Here is a 12,977-nt window from a genome sequence, read left to right as displayed (position 1 = left end):
CGGCTGTTCATCGTGCCTTCCGTCGACAATACCTTAGTGTTGAACTTCCTACCGCTCAGAGCATTAGGCGATGGTATAAACAATTCCGAGGCTCGGGCTTTCTGTGTAAAGGGAAATCCCCTGGCTGTCCCCGCATGTCAGACGAACAGAGTTTCCGCACGTAATCCACAGAAATACACTCGCAGTGGATGCAAACACGCTCGCAAAAGTTTGGGACAAATTTGACTACCAGACATATGTTGTGCATCCCAAGGTGGACATATTGAGCACCTATAATATGGTTTGTAAGAAAAATTACTGGTAAAGTAATTACTGGTTTGTAATTACTCAAATTACTAATTCAGGGATTAGCCATGTAATATAAAATTAATCTTAAGTGTCTATGTTCAATATTTTTCGTAACATACGCATTTCAAATCGAATGATTCTTTTTGAAACACCCTGTATATATATATATATATATATATGGTATCTCAGAACATTTTGTCCTTTTGTTATTATGTGTGCATAAAGCAACAACTAACTTCACTTAAGAAATTGCACCATATAGTTTAGTATTGATTTTATAGGTGGCAGCAGAGGTCCCATATTTTTGTAATGGATATTTTTTCCGATATGTTTGTTTAGAAGAGACATAAAAATCTTCCACAATTTCAGAATCAATCTGAGAAATTCTCTATTCATGCCGAACACTCTAAATAATAGGATCGTGTAGGACAAATATTGTTTTTTACGTTTTTATGCGAGGTAAGAAGTTTTGTTTTTTTCTTCTTCCATTAGGATATACGATTTCACTGGAAGTGAGGCTTTCCGTTTTCCAGAACAGCCCAGTTGCAGTGTATGATTCCATTTTGAGCCCAGTTTCACAGAGCGCATGACCGCGAACGTTAATCAAAAGACTTATTACCCTCGAGCTTATATTACTGGAGAGAGTATGATGTCAACGGTCTCCGCCTTTTGGCAGTGCTGAAAACGGTGTCCCCCAACATCTTTCGTCGTGGGAAGATCACGTGACTCGGTGAAAACAAACACAGTCCCCCCCGTTATTTTCTTACGGCATCCACAGGAATTTAAAACAATAAATGAAGGAAATAATTTTAGCATCGATGAGATAATTCCAAAATTAATGTAAGAGATAATAATTAAACGGATGAAAAATAATTCCAGAATGATGAAAATGATAATTCCAGAATGATGAAAGTGATAATTCCAGAATGATGAAAGTGATAATTCCAGAATGATGAAAGTGATAATTCCAGAATGATGAAAGTGATAATTCCAGAATGATGAAAGTGATAATTCCAGAATGATGAAAGTGATAATTCCAGAATGATGAAAGTGATAATTCCAGAATGATGAATGATGATGAATTCCAGAAACAATAAATGAAGGAAATAATTTTTCAGCATCGATGAGATAATTCCAAAATTAATGAAAGAGATAATAATAATACGAATGAAAAATAATTCCAGAATGATGAACGTGATAATTCCAGAATGATGAACGTGATAATTCCAGAATGATGAACGTGATAATTCCAGAATGATGAACGTGATAATTCCAGAATGATGAACGTGATAATTCCAGAATGATGAACGTGATAATTCCAGAATGATGAACGTGATAATTCCAGAATGATGAAAGTGATAATTCCAAAATTAATGAAAGCGAAAATTTCCGAATTAAGGAAAGAGATAATTTCAAAATTAATGAAAGAAAAATTATAGAATTAATTAAAGAGATAATTCTAGAATTAAGGAAAGAGATGATTCCATAATTAATGAAAGCGATAATTCCAGCATTAATGAACGATAATTTCAGATTGATGAAAGTGATAATTTCAGATTGATGAAAGTGATAATTTCAGATTGATGAAAGTGATAATTTCAGATTGATGAAAGTGATAATTTCAGATTGATGAAAGTGATAATTTCAGATTGATGAAAGTGATAATTTCAGATTGATCAAAGTGATAATTTCAGATTGATGAAAGTGATAATTCCAAAATTAATGAAAGAGGTAATAATAAAACGAATGAAAGATAATTCCAGAATGATGAAAGTGATAATTCCAAAATTCATGAAAGCGAAAATTCCAAAATTAGTGAAAGCGAAAATTTCAGAATTAAGGAAAGAGATAATTCCAAAATTAATGAAAGAGATAATTCCAGAATTAATGAGATATAATTTCAGAATCAATGAAATATAATTTCAGAATCAATGAAAGAAATAATTCCAGCATTAATAAGAGAAATAATTCCAGCATTAATAAGAGAAATAATTCCAGCATTAATAAGAGAAATAATTCCAGCATTAATAAGAGAAATAATTTCAGCATTAATGAAAGAAACAAATCCAGAATTAATAAAGAAAATAATTCCAGAATTAATGAAGAAAAGTTAATGAAGGAAAATCAAGAATTAATGAAGGAAACTTTTAAGTATTAACGAAAAAAAAATTATTCAAGAATTAATGAAAGAAATGATTCTAGTATAAATGAAAAATAAATAATCTAATCTTTTTTTCATCACACAGATGTATCTGTTATTTCTGGCCAAAATACGAGAGAATCTTCTTTAAAAAAAATGATATTTTTCAAGTTGGAAAATTTTTAGTAATCTTAAATTATATCCACACTCTTTATCAATAAATAATTCGATTCAAATGCTCAGAATATAATCAATACGAAGCTCAAAGTCCCAAGAATGCATGAAATATTCAGCGATGTTTAATGGAAGCATCCGAAAAATAGTACATTACTTATTCACGAAGAACTAGACTCGAGTTTCATGTAGGTAATATGAAAGAGACATTAGCATTTTCATAATGCGCGAGATTAACTTCTTTTCCGGAATAAAATATTCCATTCGTTTTAGAAATTGTTTTGAATTCGTTTGTGTGTTTCCTTGGAATAAAGAAAACATAAAAGTCAACTATATTCTTTTCAGGAACATTGAAGACATGAAAACCTCTTGAGTAAAGAAACAAATGCTGCGCGTAGGCAAAATGCAAATGGGATTTTTGTTCATGAGAAAGAAAATTTTAAATATGTATTTTTCTTTCTAAATTTTTCATACGCGTGAGTTTAATTTGAAAAGTATGATGTAATTACGTACACATAAAAGGAAATAAAAAGCATCAAGGAGATAGTAGTACAGAAATACAGTCGAGTCCGCTTATAACATACCCCCCCCCTTAATGATTCGAGAAGTGTATGTTAGGGAACGTTCAAGTATTACGTAAGCAAATTTTTAGCCATTTTTGACCCCCCCCTCCCCATTGTCAGAAAAATTTCGTCATCAGCCTTCTGAATCCTAACTCATACATTCATGAAGGGTGGTTGATGACGCAAGCATTATCCAAACCCCCCTCCCCCCGCTTGTCATCAAAAGTCAGCAAATCGGAAATCCCCTTTCCCCCCCCCCTTCGATGATGACGTAATACTTGAACGGCCCCTTATAAGCGAGGTCTTGAAATTTGTATGTGGTACAGGGTGGGCAAAAAAGTTCGTAGAAACGTGAAAAATTCACGAAAACTTCCAAAAAAAAACCGAAATAAAAACGGTTTGCAGGGTTAGCATCCATAGTTCACGGGAATTATTTTAAGATATCAAAAAAATACTAAAAAAAATAGCCGATAGGTGGCACTGACGTACACAGGTCAAAGAGAAGATACGCAAGTAACGAACAGAATGCCTCCAAATCGTTTATTACAGCAGTATGTTCCACATGACCACCACCACAGGGGATAACACATTGCAGGTGAGTCACAAATCCAGCAACGGTGGAGTTTTACATACACAGTTTCATTACACGCTGAACTGGTTGTAGATTGGGAGCGAAAATTCTTATAACCGTCTTGCATATTTCAACCGAAGTCACTCGTACCAGCACCACCTATCGGCTGTTTATTGAGTTATTTTTCCGTGTCAAAAAAATTCCCGTGACCTAGCGATGCTAACCCTGCAAACCGTTTTTTATTCCGGTAATTTCTCCGGTTTTTATTCATTTTTGAAGTTTTTACGAACTTTTTGCCCACCCTGTATAACAAATGTATACATGCATAAAGTGTATTGTTGAGATTGTCGCACACAAAATAAGCTTATACGTAGCAAATAATTAATATGGAATGAATATATTTTTTGGTTTGTATATGCCCTGAAGAATTTTAAAAAAATTATCGGAGTACATGATATACCGAACTTCCACACATTTTTGCATAATTTAATTGATCTGACTGGCATTATTTGGGTTTATGCTGATAATTTGCATTCATATAAGTTGTAATATTTATAATTTATTTATAAAGAAGCAACTAATGCTGTCATCAATCAGCATCATGCTCTTGCATATTCTTTCAACACGTAGAGATTTGATGCTTTTAAAACCGTGCAAATTTCTGCTTCACCCAATCACAACAGTTGTTTTATTATCAATGCCATCTACCACGTGATCCAAAAGTACTAGAAAAAGCAAACATTCGATGATTCAGGAAAGCATCGATGATGCAGCTTTTACAGGAATAGAAGGAAAAAAAGTGTGTTTTTTTAAATAACACGAAAATCACCAGCAAAACACAGTACGTATAAACAGGTAATACTTTCTAGTCACTGACATACACCACAGGTGCGAATCCAGAATAATATGTCGGGAAGGGAAATTTAGTGAAAACGTCGGCGAATATACGTCCCGTATTTTACGGGCGAAACAACATTTTCAATTGTATTTCGTGCTCTGAGAAGCTATCTATTCTGGATTTAGATAGAGGAAGGTTCACCCGTCCACACCCGTGGTTATTACAGAGTCATGTAAGCAAATTTAATTATTTTGATAAATTTTTTAATATTAAAGAAATTCCCATAACTTTTTCCGTGAAAGACTGCAACATATCACCCGAATGCAACGAATATTGCACAAATAAGCCACTTTTTTGGCTGCCCTTTTTTTCGCAGTATGTTATATCCGAATCATTCTTTAAGTCAAGAGATTGTTTTAGGTACGTACATGTTTTAAGGGGGTATGTAATAACAGAGGTAGAAATACAGTCGAATCTGGTTATAACGAACTTCAAGAGACCGGAGAAATCACTTCGTTATAAAGGAATTCCACGTTTCAGCATTGTTCCTATGTAAACTTATCTGGGGGTAATTAGAAAAGTGTTCGCTAAAACGAGATTTTCGCTATAACGGCATTCGTTAAAACGGGATTCGACTGTACATAGAAGTGAATGGGCCGAAAATCGGGGATTACGAAAGTGTATGTCATATCCCCACCAGGGTATGTTATAAGTATACTCGGCTGTATAATGTTTTCCTACGTCTTATAAGTTTCAAGCATATGCTTGCGTCTTTATTCCACTAATTTAAATCGTATACATGCGATAGAAAATTTGAAATGTGAGAAAAAATTGTGTCTTTTATATAAACTCTTTATTCAGGACAAACTTCTCAGTCCTCGGACCAGATATACGGTCTTTCTGCCGCTCGCGGGCCAGAAACTTGTATAAATGGGGAGTGGCCCGTGTTTCAAGGGTCATTTATGTAACTTTGGCCGTCGCAACTTTTTTATAAAACGTACCGTTTTTTTCAACAAGGCTTACCTGTCGGCTTTATCCATCACACACACCCATGTATATATTTTTTACTCATGTGATTCCCACGTGTTTCCAAGGGATCCGTATGAATCCATCCTGTGAATTTGATATTATGACGGCCGTATATTCACCAACACAGTTTAAACTGCAATCGCAGGTGAAAGGGTTGAAGATAGAAACGGATTGGTTAAATTGAGGATTTTAACCAATCCGTGTCTCGATCGCTAATCGTTTAACCTGCGATTGCAGTTTAAACTGTGTTGGTGAGAGAATACGGCCGTTAGTATTCCACTCCCGGACAGGGATTCGAACTCAGGTCTGCGTGCCAGTCCAGTTGCCTAACCACTCGACTGCCAGGCGGCAAAAAAAATCAAAACAAATATGTCAAGGCTATTCATTTTTTTGTGAATTTTTTTACCCCTTGCGACTTGCAGTAGTTTTCACTTTCCATTAGCAATTTTTCAGCAATATTAGCGGTGGAAGGCAACTTTCCTTGTCACTAACAATAATTTTGGCTGTAATTGGTAACTTTGCTTGCCTTCTACAATTTTCGCCTCTGATTAGGCTCCATGGCCTTTTCACCCGATCCCGATTATTATACATCATTTCACTTCCGACTCATCCCACTTTAATGTTAATTTTTTTCATAAAAATGACTGTAGTTCATAGTGTCAGTCAGCGGATAGTGCTGGGGCTCCAGCACCACACGACCGTATCGTGTTGCTCCGATGGGGGACGGATGTTGTCCGACTGTCCAGTTGGCCTTCTCGACGAAGTGTTTGGACATCCCGGACTGTTGGACCAGCGGGTGGGAGATCTACAATTCCTGGATCCGATTCTGAAACAGGCACAGGGCGTTCTGTTTTGTTAAGGTGGAACTGATTACTTCTCACAGATCCTCTTGGAGTCTTGATGATGAACTATCTCAGAGGTATCTGCCCTGAGGTCGATTTCACCCCACGTCTTCATGTCCGCCACCCACACTGTGTCTGCTACATTCAGCTGGTCTCGAGTGCAGATGCCGTGGCGATTATTGTAATTTTTCCTCTGCTTCTCAATCCTTTCCTTCTCCTCCTCCCTTATGCGATCTTCATCGGGTTGGTAAAGCTTTAGCAGATGAGGGTAAATCGGAACCGTTGTTCTAAGGCAACGCCCTATCAGTAGTTGAGCTCGACTATAGCCATTCTCCAATGGCGTGTTCCTGTACTGCAGCAGTGCTAGGTATGGATCTGAATTTTTCTTCATCAGTCCTTTGGCCACCTTGACCATAGACTCGATGAAACCGTTTGCTTGCGGAAATCTTGGACTCGACGTCACGTGCTCAAATCCATACGTCCGTACAAATTCTTGGAATTGGGATTTTCTCAGTAGAGATGACGAGTCTCACGCATGCCTTGGTCTCTTCCTCCATTTCGCCGCAGTTGTCACTTTCAAGAGGGGGCTCTTAAAAGGGCGTCTGATGCTAAAAGCGGTTTACCTGGAGTGTATGAGATTGAGATTGAATATTTCATCATCCGTAGCCTGAAGCGTTGTAAACGAGGCGTAATTCATCCACTTGCTTCGTTGAAAATGGTTGGGGAGAGCGGCCCCTTGCTCTAGCACTCAGACAATTTCCAAATTCACCAGTAACGCTGTGCATTTAATACTTGTTTTACCAGGGCCGTCTTGTGGGCTGCTACCACCTCTAAAAGTCGAAATTTCACAAAAGTGATTTTAACAAATTATTTCAACCAATTTTGCAAATCAAATGCAAAAAAAATTGTTGATCATTGATCGTTTTTCTCGCACCACGGTCATTTTCTGCATACTAGTGATAGTGATTGCAACCGAGAGACACCCAGGCTCTGTCACACTCAGTGATATAAGCACATTGTCCCTGGGGACTCGGGTGCCTCCGGGGAAACCTAACCATTTATTGATCTTGAGAAAGATATATTACATACATGGGCAAGTGCCATTACGCACCTCGCCAGTAAACAAGTATAAAATTTGTAATCGAAAAATGTTGATTCATGTAAATAAATCACAATTGTAAATCACAGGTTATAAATCACAAAATCATCGTAATAATCGTCATAATCGGGAATAGTTCTTGATAAAATTTGTGATCTGCTTCTCTCTTCAGGGATTTTCATTGGATCAGTAACTATCACATCAATGAAAGCTGTCAATCTGCTGCTGGGTTGATCTAATCACTGCACCGTGTAGTTTGATTTGGTCCAAAGACATTCGCTGCCTGTATCCAGCTTTTCGATAAGCCAACGTGGATCAAACTATTCTCGACTACTCTCAGACTCCTCTTCTTCTTCCTCTTCTCTAAACATATGTACGAGATCGCTGTCTGAGTGTGTGTTGACGTCGTAGTCTAGTGGATCTCCTAACTGGCATAGGTGGTTCTCTATCTGGTTCTGACTCCGGGACTGTAGTTCTGATATCCTCAGGGTGCTGCTCTAGAAAGCGGACCAGTTTACGTATTTTACTTTTCGAATCTTCCCGCTTCAGGATGCACTCAAGCCAAGGTAGCACACTAGTGCTAATTAAGACCGGAACCTAAAATTTATTGCCGATTCCGAACGGAAGGCTTATTTTTATACTCATCGAGAGGACGGTGCGCTAACCCCCTCAATGTGGGGGGGGGGGGAGTTCCTGCGGTAGCAATTCTTTCTGCGAACTCTTTGGGGGTTCGGAAGGAAGAATCGTGTGTGTGTGGCATCCGTAATTAGAGAATTTGCATAGATTCTGAAATATGTAGCCGCAAGAATTAATGAAAGAAATTATTACGTAAACTGATGAAAATTCAGAACCAATGAAAAAAATAACTTAATTTTAGAATGAATGAACACATGAAAATATATAAAGAAAAAAAATCATATTGATAATTTTTCAAAAAAAATTGTGGAAGAAATAGTTTCGAAATATTTGGCGGAATGTGTTAATATCAGCTGTGACATCTATGGAAAATTAATTCAAATGGATAATTTTGAGGTTTACATTTTTGCCGACAGATGACAGCACATGATCTTCGAGGGAGGAAAGTTGTTTTGACATTCGTTGACGATGCGTTCTCAGTAGGGTGACCATACGTCCCGTATTTCCCGGGACAGTCCCGGTATTTTCTCTTTTTTTGGCCGTCCCGACTTTTTGGCAAAAGTGTCCCGGTTTTTCCCGTATTTCACACGACACCTACTTGAATTTTTATTCTTTATTGAAGTCGAAGATTGAGATTATTTTTCAACTCGTAAATTATTTTATGATAGTTACAACTATATATGGGATATTAATCTCCCACATTTGCTTTGGTAAACGTTTTTTTTTTCGTGGAATACATTTTAATCCACTGCAATTTGCAGTAATGCATCATTTCCCGCCATTGTGATTTTTCCGTAATTTCAACAATATTTGGCAACTTTGTTTGGTTTTGGCATCTTTTTTGGTGATAATTGGCAATGTCCCGTATTTTCCCGTATTTGGAATCCCGATGTCCCGTATTTCTCTCGAGCAAATATGGTCAGCCTAGTTCTCAGGAAAAATATAGGTCTGAGTTGGTTGACCGTACGTCACGTATTTCCCGGGACAGTCCCGGTATTTTCCGTTTTTTTGGCCGTCCCGACTTTTTTGAGAAATCTGTCCCGGTTTTTCCCGTATTTTACACGAAGCCCACTTGAATTTCTATTCTTTATTCAAGTCCAAGATCGAAATTATTTTTCAACTCTTTCTTTCTATAAATAAGAGTATTAATCTCCCACATTTGTCTTAGTGGACGTTTTTTTTCGTGGAATACATTTTAATCCACTGCAATTCACAGTAATGCTTCATTTCCCGCCATTGTGATTTTACCGTAATTTCATGAATATTAGGCAACTTTGTTCGGGTTTGGCGTCGTTTTTGGCGATAATTGGCGACGTCCCGTATTTTCCCATATTTGGAATCTCGATTTCCCGTATTTCTCTCGAGGAAATATAGTCAGCCTAGGTCTGAGTAGGCTTATCATATTTCTTCGAGAGAAATACTGGAAAATGGAATTCCAAATACGAGAAAATACGGGACATCGCCAATTATCGCCAAGAACGACGCCAAAAGTGTATAAAGCTGCCAAATATTGCTTAAAATTACATAAAAATCGCAATGGCGAGAAACGAAGCGTTACTGCAAATTGCAGTGGATTAAAATGAATTCCACGAAATAAAACGTTCAACAAGACAAATGTGGGAGATTAATGTTCTTATTTATAAATGTAATTATCATAATATAATTTATGAGAGGAAAAATAATTTCAATCTTTGACTTCAATAAAGAATAAAAATCCAAGTAGGCGTCATGTGAAAAACCGGGACATTTTCACAAAAACGGGACAGCCATAAAAAGAAAGAAAACCGGGACTGTCCCGGAAAATACGGGACATACGGTCACTCTAGGTCTGAGATGAGACGTAAAATAGAAAAATACGGGAAATTGCCACAGAAGTGACGCCATAATAAGCAAACGCTAATTATTCACTGAAAATTACCTGAATAGCAGGGTAATTAGTTAAAAGTAATTCATGAGAAAAACGTTAAACATAATAAATATTCGAGATTAATACAGTAAAACCCGTCTTCAACGAAATCCCAAGGGACCGAGATTTTTTTTTGCGTTGAACACGGGTTTCCGCTTAACAGAGGTTAAATTGACATAATGTGTGAAATTATGTAACGGCCTCATATATATGTGATGGAAATACAGTATAATCAAAATATAAATCAATTAAAAATAAACTAATTAATTTGAATGCACATAAAATAAAGTAATGCATATTATTCACTCTATAATTACTAAATATTAAGGTTTTCACATCTATCTGAAACTTCACCCCACAATGTTCTTCATTTAAAATGATTACGTTTTTTGGCTTTCACTGAAATTTGCAATGAGAGTGTCAATATCTGTCGTGTTAGGTTCAGTTTGTGCATTGTCGTCTATGTTTATGTAATACTCAGCACCCGGGCTGTTACAAGGATTTTTGTTGGTGTGGGGCCGTTCAAGTATTACGTAAGCAAATTTTTAGCCATTTTTTACCTCCTCCCACCCCCCGTGCCAGCAAAAGTAAGCAGAACGCTGACCCCCCCCACCCAATCGCTTTTCTCTAATTGCGACCGTGCTCAGCACTTGCGATCACGGAAAGCAGCTTCCATACAATTTTGTAAGTCATTGTATATCATTTTGAAATTGCATTAAAAGTTTCGATAGAAGCACTAATATTTTGTTTGATTCCTTGATCATGGTCGCTTAACAGTCGAAGTGTTCGTGTGAAATTTTCCTTCTCAAAGGGTAAAATTTTCCTTTCCGTTTTTTACGCGTTAGACAGGTTCCGTTTAATCCAGGTTTTTTAATTTGTATTTTGGAATTGTGAAATCACGGGGGCCACGATTTTTTTCCCATTATACATATAGAGGTTTCCGTTTTATATAGGTTCCGTTAAAGACAGGTTTTACTGTATTTATATTTTTTATCATAATTGTGATAACATAAGTTAGGAGAGTAATAGAATCCGCTCATTTTTTTGGAATTACGGATAATGTTATCAGTTCGGTTAAGTACAGAGCGTACCAATATCATAGCCGCCATGCCAAAGAATTTATTTTTCGTTATCAAGACGCCGGTTAATATCATCAATTTCTTTTTGTAGACGGCATTATGCATAGGTGCCAATCACAGAGTTGAAAAATCTGTAGTTTATCCCGCTATGACACATTCCACATCAAAGAAAACATGTCAAACAAATAAAAGGGAATAACCGGGGACTTTTTGAAATTGCAATGTGTGACCATATAAAAATCCCGTTTTTCCGGGAATCGTTTTTCCCTGTCCTGATTTTTTTTAGCAATAATTACCCACTTTGCTTTCCTTAATCATCATATTTTAGGACAATTACCGATTTTTCTTACTTTGATATCCTGGTTCCCCATATTTTTCAAAATGGTGTCAGCCTGAAATTGCAAAGACTGGAAGAGAGTTCTTTAGGGAGATTTTCCATTCAAACAAAGCTCAATTTGAGGACTTTTAGGGATTTTTCCATGAAGATACGAAAAATCGGAAGAATTAGATTTCCGACCGGAAGGTTTTTTAATAAGGCTGAAAAATCGGAAGACTTCCGGGTAAATCGGAAGCATTGGACCTATGCATTATGTATATTTTGAAGCTTAGTTTGTTCCAGACTCATTTATTCCCTATTAGTTATCGTTATCAACCTACGAGACTGTGTACAACAGGGATCTTCACCGCAATGATCGCGGGCACACATATGGCCTTCGGAGCCTTTCATTGTCACCCGCCGATAATTTTTAGACAATATTTAAAAACATTAAAGATGTCCAAATTAGTAATAAATTATTTCATTGAGCCCACAGTGAGGACACTAATAGTTATACTGCGGCATTATATTGAAATAAATAATTTCGAGATTTATTGTAAGAAACGCTTTCGAGATTTATTTGAAGAAATAATTACGAGATTTATTGTGAGAAATAATTACGAGAAATTTGAAGAAATAATTACGAGATTTATTGTGAGAAATAATTACGAGAAATTTGAAGAAATAATTACGAGAAATTTGAAGAAATAATTACGAGATTTATTGTGAGAAATAATTACGAGAAATTTGAAGAAATAATTACGAGATTAATTTGAAGAAATAATTACGAGATTTATTTGAAGAAATAATTACGAGATTTATTTGAAGAAATAATTACGAGAAATTTGAAGAAATAATTACGAGATTTATTTGAAGAAATAATTACGAGAAATTTGAAGAAATAATTACGAGATTAATTTGAAGAAATAATTACGAGATTATTTGAAGAAATAATTACGAGAAATTTGAAGAAATAATTACGAGATTTATTGTGAGAAATAATTACGAGATTTATTGTGAGAAATAATTACGAGAAATTTGAAGAAATAATTACGAGATTAATTTGAAGAAATAATTACGAGATTAATTTGAAGAAATAATTACGAGATTTATTTGAAGAAATAATTACGAGATTTATTTGAAGAAATAATTACGAGAAATTTGAAGAAATAATTACGAGATTTATTTGAAGAAATAATTACGAGAAATTTGAAGAAATAATTACGAGATTAATTTGAAGAAATAATTACGAGATTATTTGAAGAAATAATTACGAGAAATTTGAAGAAATAATTACGAGATTTATTGTGAGAAATAATTACGAGATTTATTGTGAGAAATAATTACGAGAAATTTGAAGAAATAATTACGAGATTAATTTGAAGAAATAATTACGAGATTAATTTGAAGAAATAATTACGAGATTTATTTGAAGAAATAATTACGAGATTTATTTGAAGAAATAATTACGAGATTAATTTGAAGAAATAATTACG

This window comes from Pholcus phalangioides, unplaced genomic scaffold (genome assembly GCF_987345545.1).
Source record: "Pholcus phalangioides strain wild (caught in Gottingen) unplaced genomic scaffold, Ppha-v1.0 ptg000032l_1, whole genome shotgun sequence".
Taxonomy (NCBI): Eukaryota; Metazoa; Arthropoda; class Arachnida; order Araneae; family Pholcidae; genus Pholcus; species Pholcus phalangioides.
This window is presented reverse-complemented; position numbering follows the sequence as displayed.